At 47.2% G+C, this 12,500-nt stretch overlaps 1 long non-coding RNA gene across 1 annotated transcript; it reads left to right on the top strand.

The window, feature by feature from the left end:
- On the top strand, positions 1 to 4,494 carry LOC307197790. The gene is made up of 3 exons (XR_013831507.1): positions 1 to 730; positions 1,717 to 1,781; positions 4,011 to 4,494. It is a non-coding gene; the product is annotated as an uncharacterized lncRNA (long non-coding RNA).
- The last annotated feature ends 8,006 nt before the right edge of the window (positions 4,495 to 12,500 follow it).

Genomic DNA, 12,500 nt, shown 5'->3' with positions numbered 1-12,500 from the left:
AGCTTTCCTTGATCCCTAACAGGAGTGAAGACAAATGGGCAATTGAGTCCCTGGTCCAGACGGCCCACCGTCGCAGCCCAGCAGCTCTTCACGGCCAGATGACTTGAAGACATTTAAGTCGCTCACTAACTGGACGGCGCGGAGACTTCTGGGAAATAGAGTCCTGGCACTTGTTCCGCTCTCCGGTTGGGCTTTGGCAGGCGGACTTCCGGCGTCCTGCTGCGCAGGTGCGCCTCACGGTTTGTGCGTGTTGGCGCAACGCATCGTCGCCTTGCTGCCGTCGCTTCCTGTGTGTGCCGTGGTGTCTGCTGGTCGTGGTTCCCTCGACTTGGCCTGTTGTGGGCGAGCATTTCGGGGCCTGCGGGGCTGGGCGCCGTCCGGCCCGGCCGGCAGCTAGCGCGAGCGAGTTGTTCGGGCGAGGGTTCGCGCAGGCCGGGCGGAGGCTGGAAGTGGGACCCCAGAGGTCGAGCTGCGGAGCCCGCGGCCTGGGCCGGAGTGGCCGAGCGGCCGGCGGCGGTGCAGTGCCCTACCGTCTGCAGCGCGCGGCATAGCGAGTTTCCGGGAGAGACGTGGGCCTGAAGGGAGTTTGTGCCGTAGGCCCAGAGCCGGCTCCTCGGTCCCAGTGGCTTCGGGAGGCGCAGCGGAGGGACCCGAGAGAGGAGCGCGCCGGAGGAGCAGCCCCCGGACCGGAGCCTCGGGAGCCCGGGGCCTGTCAGCTAGTCTCGACGGGGTAGGTGTTGCGTCTGCGTGCCTGCAGGCGGTTGTGGACCCTGCGGCCCTTGGAGAGCGGGGCTTCGGGTAGCCCGCCCCGGGCCCCGCCGGAGAGCGACCGGGAGGGTTTGAGCGCTTCCCCGAGGTGGATGGGCCGGGCTGGAGGGCAGGGCCGGCTGCTCCGGATGGGGCTCCCCTGGGACTCGTGAGCTCCGGGGGTCCTGGGGGAGCAGGGGCGGGACGTGCCGCGTCCATTCCTCGGTCCAACCGCGATCCTCCTCGTCTTCCTCCTCCTGTCGCCGTCTGGGCATCTCGCACGTGTCTCTCAAAGCGCGTTAGCCCATTGGTTGTCTGAGCTAAGTGTCCGCTGCCGCCCTGGGTTGTGCCCTGTGGAATCGCACAGTGTAGTTAGTGCTGGATGAGTCTGCAAGGCTTCTGTCCTGCTGCCTCGCTTGAGGAAGGAAGAGATTGTGCCTGAGAAGGGAGATGACTTGTCCTAGATCGTCACCGGGTGTGCACGTGGGGTCGCTAACAGGACTCCAAACTCGTAGGGCAGGTGTTCTGTCCACTTAAAGTCAGTTGTAATGAAAGAGTTTTTTGAGCGTCGCACTGAAGTTTGTAAAGTTTGTACAAATAATTGAAAGACTGAAACGCACCTGTGTCCTTTTATTCCGGGTATGCTGTGGATTTCCTGATCTAAGTTGTTTAACAGACTTAGAAGAGATAAACTATAAGCGTTTTTTAATTTCATATTTATTGACGGAGGTTTATTTTAATAGGACTTAATGTACACTCGCTACTGAAAAAAAAGTATCCCCTCAGGTACCCCAGCCACGTGGGAGTTACAGACCTGAGGGTGGTTGTTCCCTCCTCATTCTAACAGGCCCTTCTGAAGAGGAAATGGCGGGTCTCCCACAGGTGTCTCTTGTGGAGCGCGGGGCGGGTGCTCGTGCAACCCCGAGCCGCTTCAGTCGTAGCTTCACTGCCTGCGTTTTCCTTCTGCAGGTCCGCCTCCACTGTCACAGTCCTGCACGTTGTTCCAAGAGCAGCGGAAAATGAATCAGCCCCTGGTGAGTTTTGCTGTTTACTTATTTACCTGCTGCTGTTCTTTTGTGATAACACCTTGGGAGGCGAATGGTTCAAAATTTAAAATGGGAAAGCAGGAGTAGGGAAAAGATGTGGTTCGACAAAGCGTAGAGGAGCAGGTCAGTACCAAGTGTTTCTGGCAAGTTCCACGTGTAGATCCCACGATCCTCTTATAGACACAGTACAAGCCTCGTGTTCTTGACATCTGTGGCAAAACGCCATCCCTTGCTTGACTTACATTGTCCTGCCGAAGCACTTTTGTTCTCGGGCGTTAAAGGTTTCCTTGAGGATCCCGCTGTAGGCCGCTAGCCTTCCTGAGCCACAGCCCCTAACGTGTTGACATCGGTGCCTTCCTGTCCTTCCCGTAAGCCGAGATCATGCCTTCCAGGGAGCACTCAGGGCATAGAACTTTTCTGTTCATTGGAACACCGTTGTCATATAGGTACATTGTTTTCAGTGCTCAGTCCACGGGTGCAATGAGGAGGATCTGGAAGCACAGCCTTGTCACCCTTCCAGTAAATTTCCCTCTTTGTCACTTACAATCTAACAGGGTCGCGTTACACACCATGTAGTGACGTCTGTGGCAAAGATTCCGTGTTTCCCACCTGTATTGTATCGTTCCGCCTGCGGTCTTGGTTCTGCCCCTCCCCGGAACCTGATCCGGTTGAGGTGACCTGGCATCCAGCATACAAACCAGTGGCGATTTGCCAGTCGTCACCTCAGACCACTGTCGCCTTCCCATCTGCAGAGTCTGCTGTGTTGGTTTCTATGAGAGATCTCTCCTTGCTCTCTTCCTGACTGATTCTTTCTTCCCCCCTCTTTGTGTGTTGTCTTTTCACTCTTGGTTCATGACTCTTCAACCTGTCTGACTTCGCCTTGTGGTGCTTTTCACTTCCAGCTCTGTCAGTTCTCCCAGCTGGACCAGATAGATGTCTCTGTCCAGCCACTTGCCAGCATCTCTGTGGAGTTTGTCCAAAGGGCACCTCAAATTGCTAGATCCAGTAGATCCAAGAATGACTATTTACAGCTCCCCCGCCCCTTGCCTTCTCCTTTTGTCCCTGGCGGCTCATCGTTGCATCGTCTAGCCTGTCACCCTACCCAGAAAAATGGGTTCATTCTAAAGTGCTTCTGCAGCCTCTGTTACCACGTTGTAGTATTAGGCTTGTTAATGTCGTAGTGTAAATGGTTTTTATTCGTTCCCCTTCATCCCGTACTTGCTACCATTAAAATAGCTTATCTTTTCATTTCTGTAGTTACGGAAACTTTTTTTCTGTGCTGCTCTTTCCTCCGGCTGCTCAAGTGTATTGTGCACGCTGAGTATTTCTCCTAAAATATTAAGCACAGCATTTTGTGTGCATATGGGAAGCACTTCAGAGGTTCCCTGGGTGACTGGACAAACGAGGTAGCCGTTCTATGGAACCATCGAGCCCAGCACTGGGGGGAGGTCATACCTCGCTGATGATGCGTTTGGATGGATCTGTGGGGTAAAATCCTGATCGGAGACGCTTAGGAGAGAGGAGTGGGAGAACTGGGTTTGTTCTGTTTCTAACTTTTTCAGGACATTTTGCTGTGACGGGGAAAAGAGAAATTGGATAGTAGCTGGAGTAGGAGCTGAGGTCCGGGGAGGATGTTGTGTTGTGTTGTGTTGTGTTTTGACGGGAGAAATAAGAGTCGGAAGGATCCAGTAGATGCGTGTGGGGGAGGGGAGAGCTTCTGCCCGGGGTTTTGGAGTGGGGAGGGGATGGTAGAGCTGGGTTGCAGGTGGGGAATCCCTCCAATGGCTTCTCTGTTCTCAGGGAAGCAGCTCCTCAGCTGAGGGTGAGGGTGAAGTTGGGGGTTTGAGGAGAGAGCAGAGCTCTGGGGCCCAGCTCCATGGTGACCGTCAGCACACACAGTTCAGCCAGCTGGGAAGACTGTACTTGCCTTGTCTGCCTGAAGAGCCATCTCCTCTCTTACATGTGGGAGGAATTACTCTTTGGGGAGCCTATGTAATTACACGGGTGCTTCTCAGCTCAAAGCGAATTGAGTGCCAGTTCTGGCCACGGAGACTTTCTGCTCTGCTGGTGGAAGGGTCCCCAGACGACGTGTCCTGCTTCCCTGGCTCTTGGCCTCGGGGACCCTTCACGCCAATAGTGTCGTGTCTTTTATCTTAGACATAAACTTCAGATGTCTTCAGGTTCTGCATGTGATCTTGAGCAATTCTCTGCTTCCAGGAGCTTCTGTTCTCCTCGGGAAAGGCACTTCACAGACGTAATTACGGGAGAGGACGGGAATCCTGCCCGTCGATACGTCGGGAACTCCAGAGTGCTGACACAACAGAGCCTGCTTTTATTTACTTATCTATGTGTTTTAATTTTTGTTTCTTTACTTATTAATTTATTCACTTCTGGCTGCATTGGGTCTCTGTTGCTGCGCGCAGGCGTTCGTCTGTAGTTGTGGTGAGCGGGGGCTACTCTTTGTGGCGGTGCGCGGGCTTCTCATTGCGGTGGCTTCTCTTATTGCAGACCGTGGCTTCTAGGCATGCGGGCTTCAGTAGTTGTGGGCCGTGGGCTCAGTACTTGTAGCGTGCGGGCTGTAGAGCGCAGACTGAGTAGTTGTGACTCACGGGCTTAGTTGCTCCGCAGCATGTGGGATCTTCCCGGACCAGGGTTCGAACCCGTGTGCCCACCATTGGCAGGCGGATTCTTACCCACTGCGCCACCAGGGAAGCCCGAGAGCCTGGTTATGGTGTCTGGGAACACCTTTCTTTTTCCCTGAGGAGCGAGAGAACCTTTTTGGTTGTGGAGCAGCGTCCTAGGACTGCGGCCCCTGGGCCCCCGCTGTTGTGTGTCATTTGGGCCCCAGCCATGCATGGGAGATCTCTGACACAGGGACGCAGCTGTTAAAGCCCTCTTGGGGTTTTGTCATGTACGATCCTCTGAGGAATACTCCTTTTGTCTAATGGAATTCCAGTGCTTAAGCTTTCTAGCCACTCATGAAAAGAATCTCAGAAAGGAAAGGAGACCCGTCCTCTCTGCCACCAAGCAGGGGAGTGAGCCGACACTGTTAACGTAACGCTGAGAAAGTGGCTTGTGGGAAATGTGTAACCAGTTCTGATTTGTGGGATTACAAGGCTGTCTGTGTGGAATCTTACTGTACCAAGTGGTTTTTTAAGACACATACGTCGTGGGTTGTTCCCTTGTGTTTTGAAACTGACCTAAAACCCCTCAGTATTTGCAGTTCTGATTGCTTTCTTAATTTGTTATCCAGGTTTCCTGACATCCATTTTTTTAAGTTTAAAGTGCAGTTTTCTCATCTTCCCTTTACATAAAAGTGAACGTGGGCAAGCCACTTAACCCATCACCAAATAGAAAATCATCTGGAACATTCACATGAATGCTGTTTTCAAGCAGCAACAGTGCATATATTTTTATGCCCATTACCAGTGAAAACTATAATGTTTTCTTATTGTGCTGTTTTTTTCTCATCCGGCAAAATTACAAGCAATTAGAAAAGCCCCACAGATCACACATTTTGTGAAATTACAAATGCAGAACCGGAAAGGAGAATAAGGTGTGCGTGATTCTACTTACGCTTTAACATGAGAGTAGTTCGTGGTCTGATCCCTCACTCTCTTGCATTTGGTAATAACTTTCAGTGTGTGAACGTGTGGGCCCCCAGTCTTCATCCGGGCAGCCACAGGTGTGACCAGTGACGCCTGAATGGAATATGGGCAGAGCTTCTGGAAGACTTGCTGTCGATTTCTGAGACAGGCTTCTCGAGGCTGAGCCGAGGCAGTTCTGCACAGACGCTCATCTGCCTTGGGCGGCAACCAGCTCTTCCCCCCGCCCCGCTCACCCCCCAACCCCCCACCCCCCGGTGTCCTGTCAGCAGGTGGGCACCCTCAGCCTTCCCAGGCCAGCAAAGCCTGGGTCCCGGACGTCTCTGCATCTGGAGCTGGGGGTCAGGTGACCTGGCATCTCAGGGGACCTTGCTAACAGGACCCATCCTGCCTCTTCGATTGTTACACGTAAAGAACTTTGATTTCCAGTCAATGTCAGGAGTTTGTTGCCATCTTAAACGGCCTCTGTGCTTGACGTGGTCTTTTCCTTAACCTCCTCCACACCATTCCTTAGTTACCCTGCGGCACGTGGGATCTTAGTGTCCTGACCAGGGATTGAACCCAGGTCCCCTGTATTGTAAGGGGGATTCTTTACCACTGGCCCACCGGGGAAGTCCCTACCCTTATGTTTTAACAGTTTGGGAGGTCTTCACAGAGATCCTGGATGGATTCACCTAACAGCACCAGGTAAACTTCGTGTCAAGAGTAGTGCACATCATTCCTCAAAAATTTTAAAGTAGAACTATAAAAGGATCCAGAAATTCCACTTCTGTGTATTTTTTTGGAAGAAAACAAAAACACTAGTTCAAAAAGACACATGTACGCCTATGTTCATTGAGCATTATTTATAATAGCCAGTATATAGGAGCAACCTATGTGTCCATGCATAGATGAATGGATACAGAAGATGCGTCACACACACACACACACACACACGCACACACACAATGGACTATTAGCCAGAAAAAAAAAAAAAGAAGAAGAATGAGGGGCTTCCCTGGGGGTGCAGTGGTTAAGAATCCACCTGCCAGTGCAGGGCAAATGGGTTCAAGCCCTGGTCCGGGAGGATTGCACATGCCACGGAGAAACTAAGCCCGTGTGCCACAACTATTGAGCCATGCTCTAGAGCCTGCGAACCACAACTACTGAGCCCGCATACCACAGTGACTGAAGCCCGCTCACCTAGAGCCCATGCTCTGCAACAAGAGAAGCCCCCGCAATGAGAAGCCCACGCACCGCAAGGAAGAGAAGCCCCCGCTGGCCGCAACTAGAAAAGATGCCACCTGCAGCAACAGAGACCCAATGCAGCCAAAACTAAAATAAATAAATTTTTAAAAATTAAAAAAAAAAGAATGAAATCTTGCCATTTGTGGCAACATGGATGGAGGCAGAGGGTGGTGTGCTAAGTGCAATAAGTCAGAGTGAGGAAGGCAAATACCGTATGATCTCATTTGTATGTGGCATATAAAAAACAAAGTAAATGAACTAATGTCACTATACAGAAACAGACTCATCGATACAGAGAACAAACAGGTGGTTGCCAGAAGAGGGTAGGTGGATGAGTGAAATAAGTGAGGGAGATTAAGAGGAACAGATAAGCAGTTACAAAATAAATGAGTCTTTGGAGTGAAACATACAGCATGGGCAATACAGTCAATAACATTATAACTTTGTACGGTGACGGGTGGTAACTCGACCACAACTAGACTTAATCTTGGTGATCATTTTCTAATGTATAGAAATATTGATATTATGCACCTGGAACTAACATAGTGTTGTAGGTCAGTTGCACTTGAATGAAATTTTTTAATTCAGACGAAAAGAATAGTGTGCCTCGTTAACTATAGACGCTTAGTCATACAGCAGTTCTCTAGAACATATTCATCCTGTGTAACTGTAACTTTATACCCATTGAACAACTCCCCATTCTCTCCTCCCCCACCCCTGACAATTTATGTGTGACTCTTTTAGATACCTCATATAAGTGGAAACACACAGTTTTGTCCTTCTGTGACTGACTTATTTCACTTATCATAATGTCTTCTAGTTATATCCCCGTTGTCACAACTGGTAGGATTTCCTTCTAATAAGTCTGAATAATATCCTATGTATATACCCCATTTTCTTTATCCATTTCTGTGTTGGTGAAAATTTGCGTAGTTTTCCTATCTTGGCTCTGGTGAATAATTCTGTAATGAATATAGAGGTGCATGTATCTCTTCTAAATATTGATTTCCTTTTCTTTGAATATACAGGCTATATTATAATTTATTATATTATATTACATTATATTCTATTATAGTTATTGTGCTTCCCGGATCTTGTGTTTTTCACAAATTGAAGGTTTGCGGCAACTCTTTGTTGAGCAAGTCTGTTGGCACCGTATTTCCAACAGCAGTTGCTCACTTCTTGTCTGTGTGTCATATGTTAGTAATTCTCACACTATTTCAGACCCTCCATCAGCAAAAAGGTTACTACTCGCCGAAGGCTCAGATGATGGTTAACATTTTTTAGCAGTAAAGTATTTTTAATCTTTTTTTGTTTCGGCTGTGCTGCACAGCACAGCACGTGGGATCTCAGTTCCCCGACCAGGGATCAAAGCTGTGCCCCCTGTATTGGAAGGCGGATTCTTAACCACTGGACCACCAGGGAAGTCCCTAAAGTATTTTTTTTTTTTAACATCTTTATTGGAGTATATTTGCTTTGCAGTGTTGTGTTAGTTTCTGCTGTATAACAGAGTGAATCAGCTGTATGTATACATATATCCCCATATCCCCTCCATCTTGCGTCTCCCTCCCACCCTCCCTAGCCCACCCCTCTAGGTGGTCACAAAGCACTGAGCTGATCTCCCTGTGCTATGCGGCTGCTTCCCACCAGCTATCTGTTTTACATTTGGTAGTGTATATATGTCCATGCCACTGTCTCGCTTCGTCCCAGCTTACCCTTCCCCCACCGCCCCGTGTCCTCAGGTGCCTTCTCTGCGTCTGCGTCTTTATTCCTGTCCTGCCACTAGGTTCATCAGAACCCCCTTTTTTTTTCTTTCGGTTCCATAAATGTGTGTTAGCAGACGGTATTTGTTTTTGTCTTTCTGACTGACTTCACTCTGTTTCACAGACTCTAGGTCCATCCACCTCACTACAGGTAGTTCAATTTGGTTTCTTTTTATGGCTGAGTTATATTCCGTTGTATATATGTGCCACATCTTCTTTATCCATTCATCTGTCGATGGACACTTCAGTTGCTTCCATGTCCTGCCTATTGTAAATAGTGCTGCAGTGAACATTGTGGTACGTGTCTCTTTTTGAATTATGGTTTTCTCAGCATAGGTGCCCAGTAGTGAGATTGGAGGATCATATGTTAGTTCTATGTGTAGTTGGTTTTTTGTTTTGTATAAATTTATGTCGTTTTATTTATTCTTTATTTTCGGCTGCGTTGGGTCTTCGTTGCTGTGCGTGGGCTTTCTCTAGTTGCAGCGAGCAGGCACTTCACTGTGCGGTGCGCAGACTCCTCTTACGGTGGCTTCTCTAGTTGCGGAGCGCTGGCTCTAGGCGTGCGGGCTTCAGTAGTTGTGGCACGCGGGCTCAGTGGGTGTGGCTTGCGGGCTCTAGAGCGCAGGCTCAGTAGTTGTGGCACACGGGCTTAGTTGCCCTGCGCATGTGGGATGTTCCCGGATCAGGGCTCGAACCCGTGTCCCATGCACTGGGAGGAGGATTCTTAACCACTGCGCCACCAGGGAAGCCCTATTTTTAGTTTTTGAAGGAACCTCCATACTGTCCTCCGTAGTGGCTGTATAAATGTACATTCCCAGCAGCGTGCAGGAGGATGGTTCTCTTTTCTCCACACCCCCTCCAGCAGTTATTGTTTGTAGATTTTTTGATGATGGCCATGCTGAGCGGTGTGAGGTGATACCTCACTGTAGTTTTGATTTGCCTTTCTCTAACGATTAGTGTTGTTGAGCATCCTTTCATGTGTTTGTTGGCAATCTTATATCTTCTTTGGAGAAATGTCCCTTTAGGTCTTGTGTCCATTTTTGGGTTGAGTTGTTTGTTTTTTTGATATTGAGCTGCGTGAGCCGCCTGTATATTTTGGAGATGAATCCTTTGTCAGTCGCTTCGTTTGCAAATATTTTCTCCCACTCTGAGGGTTGTTTTTTTGTTGTTGTTTATGGTTTCCTTTCCTGTGGAAAAGCTTTTAAGTTTCATTCGGTCCCATTTGTTTATTTTTGGTTTTATTTCCATTTTTCTAAGAGGTGGGTCAAAAAGGATCTTGCTGTGATTTATGTCATAGAGTGTTCTGCCTATGTTTTCCTCTAAGAGTTTGATAGTGTCTGGCCTTTCATTTAGGTCTTTAATCCATTTTGAGTTTATTTTTGTGTTATGGTGTTAGGTAGTGTTCTCATTTCATTCTTTTACAGGTAGCTGTCCAGTTTTCCCAGCCCCACTTATTGAAGAGGCTGTCTCTTCTCCATTGTATATTCTTGCCTCCTTCATCAAAGATAAGGTGACCATATGTGCGTGGTTTATCTCTGGGCTTTCTATCCTGTTATACTGATCTATATTTCTCTTCCCTAAAGTATATTTCAATAAAGGTATGTACATTGTTTTTTTAGACACAAGGCTATCGCACACTTAACAGGCTACAGTATAGTGTAAACATAAGTTTTTCATGCACGGGTACACCAAAGAATTCATGTGACTCGCTTTATGGCGGTATTCGCTTCATTGCAGTGTTCTGGAACCGAAGCTGCAGTGTCTCTGAGCTGGGCCCGTATACCCAGAAGTGGGATTGCTGGATCATATGGAAATTTTATTTAAAAGATTTTGAGAAAACTCCGTACTGTTTTCCACAGTGCCTGCACGATGTTACATTCTTGCCTACAATATGCAAGGGTTACGATTTCTCTACAACCTTGACAACTCTTTATCTTTAAAAAAAAAAAAAAAAATTGTGGGCATTCTAACAGATGTGAGGTAATATCTCATCATGATTTTGATTTGCATTTCCCGGATGATTAGTGACGTTGAGCACCTTTTCATGTACCTGTTGCTGTGTTAAGTCTTTCTAACACACACACACACACACGCACACACACAGACGCAAAGGGATAGAAGGAATGTTTTGGAAGTGAAGAGTATCTTACCGTGATGGTGGTGGTGGTATCACAGGTGTGTGCATGTGTCCAGACTCATCAAGTTATACAAATTAAACATGGGCTGGATTTTGTATATCAATTACACGTAAATAAATCTGTAAAAGCCCAGCAACAAGTGGTGTGTTTCATGAGCCAGTGAAGCCCAGGTACGTCTTTTCTCCTCTCCCAGGGGTGAACCCAAGCTGCCATTGAACTTGGAGCACTTTCTGTTTCTTTAGTTTCCCCTTGTATTACTTTTGTGTTTCTGCGTTGTTTTCAGATTACAGCTGAGTGGTTCCCCATTTGGAGCAGCAGGGATTCTGAGTTTGGCTCTGTCGTTTGAAGACTGTTGATGGTCTCTCCAAAGGGATTAAGTTTCTACAGAACTAATCTCAGTTAGGTGAGAGGTAACAGAGGATCTGGTTTGTTAGTCTTTTCTGTTTGTCTACTTGGACAAGCTCAAATCAATTGAGAATCTCTTGCCCAATGGGAGGAGAACTGCTCTTTAACATCTAGACTGGTGAGTGTTTATTCCTGACTCATGTCTAAGACTTGAGAACTGAAGGTAGAAGTTCCATTCTCTATATGTCTGTGTGTCTGTAATTCAGGAGGTCTTTACCTCTGACAGTGTGAGTATGTAATGTTTTCCTACTTCCGGATCTATTAAAGTACATTGTAGAGTCTCTTAAATTGAAGGGTTTCTGTCCTGATTGGCCTACAAAGATACAAATGTGCTTATAAAAATCATATATCCCTAAAATTCTCAGAGAGAAAGGAATGAGAACTTCTCATACGTTAAATGTGCTAGAAAAGTATTCTTGTAGAAATCAAGTCAGGGAATTCCCTGGCCGTCCAGTGGTAGGACTCGGTGCTTTCACTGCCAGGATCCGGGTTCCGTCCCTGGTCAGGGAACTAAGATCCAGCAAGCCTCTGTGTGCAGCCAAAAATCAACTCAGAAACGGAAAGACTTCAAGTTTACATAATTTAGGTAAATCTTTGACAAATGAAGCTAGTTTAATATTTTTGGTTTCATAAATATTTATTCCTATCTTAATTATCGGTATTAGGCATACATTTAAAAAAATCTGCTTGGGAGTGTTCTTCCTAAATTTATATAGGTGTGCCCATCAAATAAGCTAACGTTACTTCTACTTAGTACTTAAGGCTGTGAAAAATGTAAATTTGTGTTTAACCGCATTTAATTATTATTCCGACAAACTTTCTTTCAACAGTAACTGTGTTTTGTACTGTGTTAGCTTGTCGATAAATTCCAAGATCTTTAGTTTACGTAAAGCCTTGAACTGATATTAAATTGTGTTACTTACTGGATAATCGTTGGATACCGAGGTCATTTCTAAGCAAGACAGAAACCCGAAACATTGATTACTAAGCATAATCTCAAGTTCTATGCTCTTGCTGCATATTTTTATTTGTTACCTAGAGGCTATGTCTGTGGGTGTGTTAATGAATGTGTTTGTCTCTACCACTTGGAGAAGTCGTGTAAGGGATGTTTGTGGCTATGTAAAGTTGTGCTATGTGTGTTCATGAGCTCGCCTAGCCTAAAATGCTGATGTGTGATGGGCAGTTGTCAATTATTCACTGCTAGTTTTCTTTGTGAAATGGAAGTAACTTTGGTTCAAAGTTATCATTAATATAATATGAATGAGACTTGACCAATAGTAATGTTATCGGCTGGAACAGAACTCAGGTTCAGCTGCTCATCGCTCAGAAGTCAATGTTCCAGAGACAAAGGTTGGTGGAGGAAGAAAGATGCTTTATTCAGGAAGCTGGCAACCTGGGAAGATGGCGGACTAGTGTCCCCAAAACCATCTCCCAGTTGCTAATTAGAGGGAAAAGGGGTTGATAGGGAAAAGACGGGAAGTCTCTGGGTTGTGCCGGTGGGGGCTACATGCAGAGTAGCACAGTCAGCTCTGACCATCACCTTGAAATTGGTCCTGCAGTGGTGTGGTC

The sequence above is a fragment of the Stenella coeruleoalba genome (assembly GCF_951394435.1).
Source record: "Stenella coeruleoalba genome assembly, chromosome: 15".
Classification (NCBI taxonomy): domain Eukaryota; kingdom Metazoa; phylum Chordata; class Mammalia; order Artiodactyla; family Delphinidae; genus Stenella; species Stenella coeruleoalba.
Note: the sequence above shows the minus strand (reverse complement) of the source record. Positions and strands in the feature narration are given on the sequence as shown.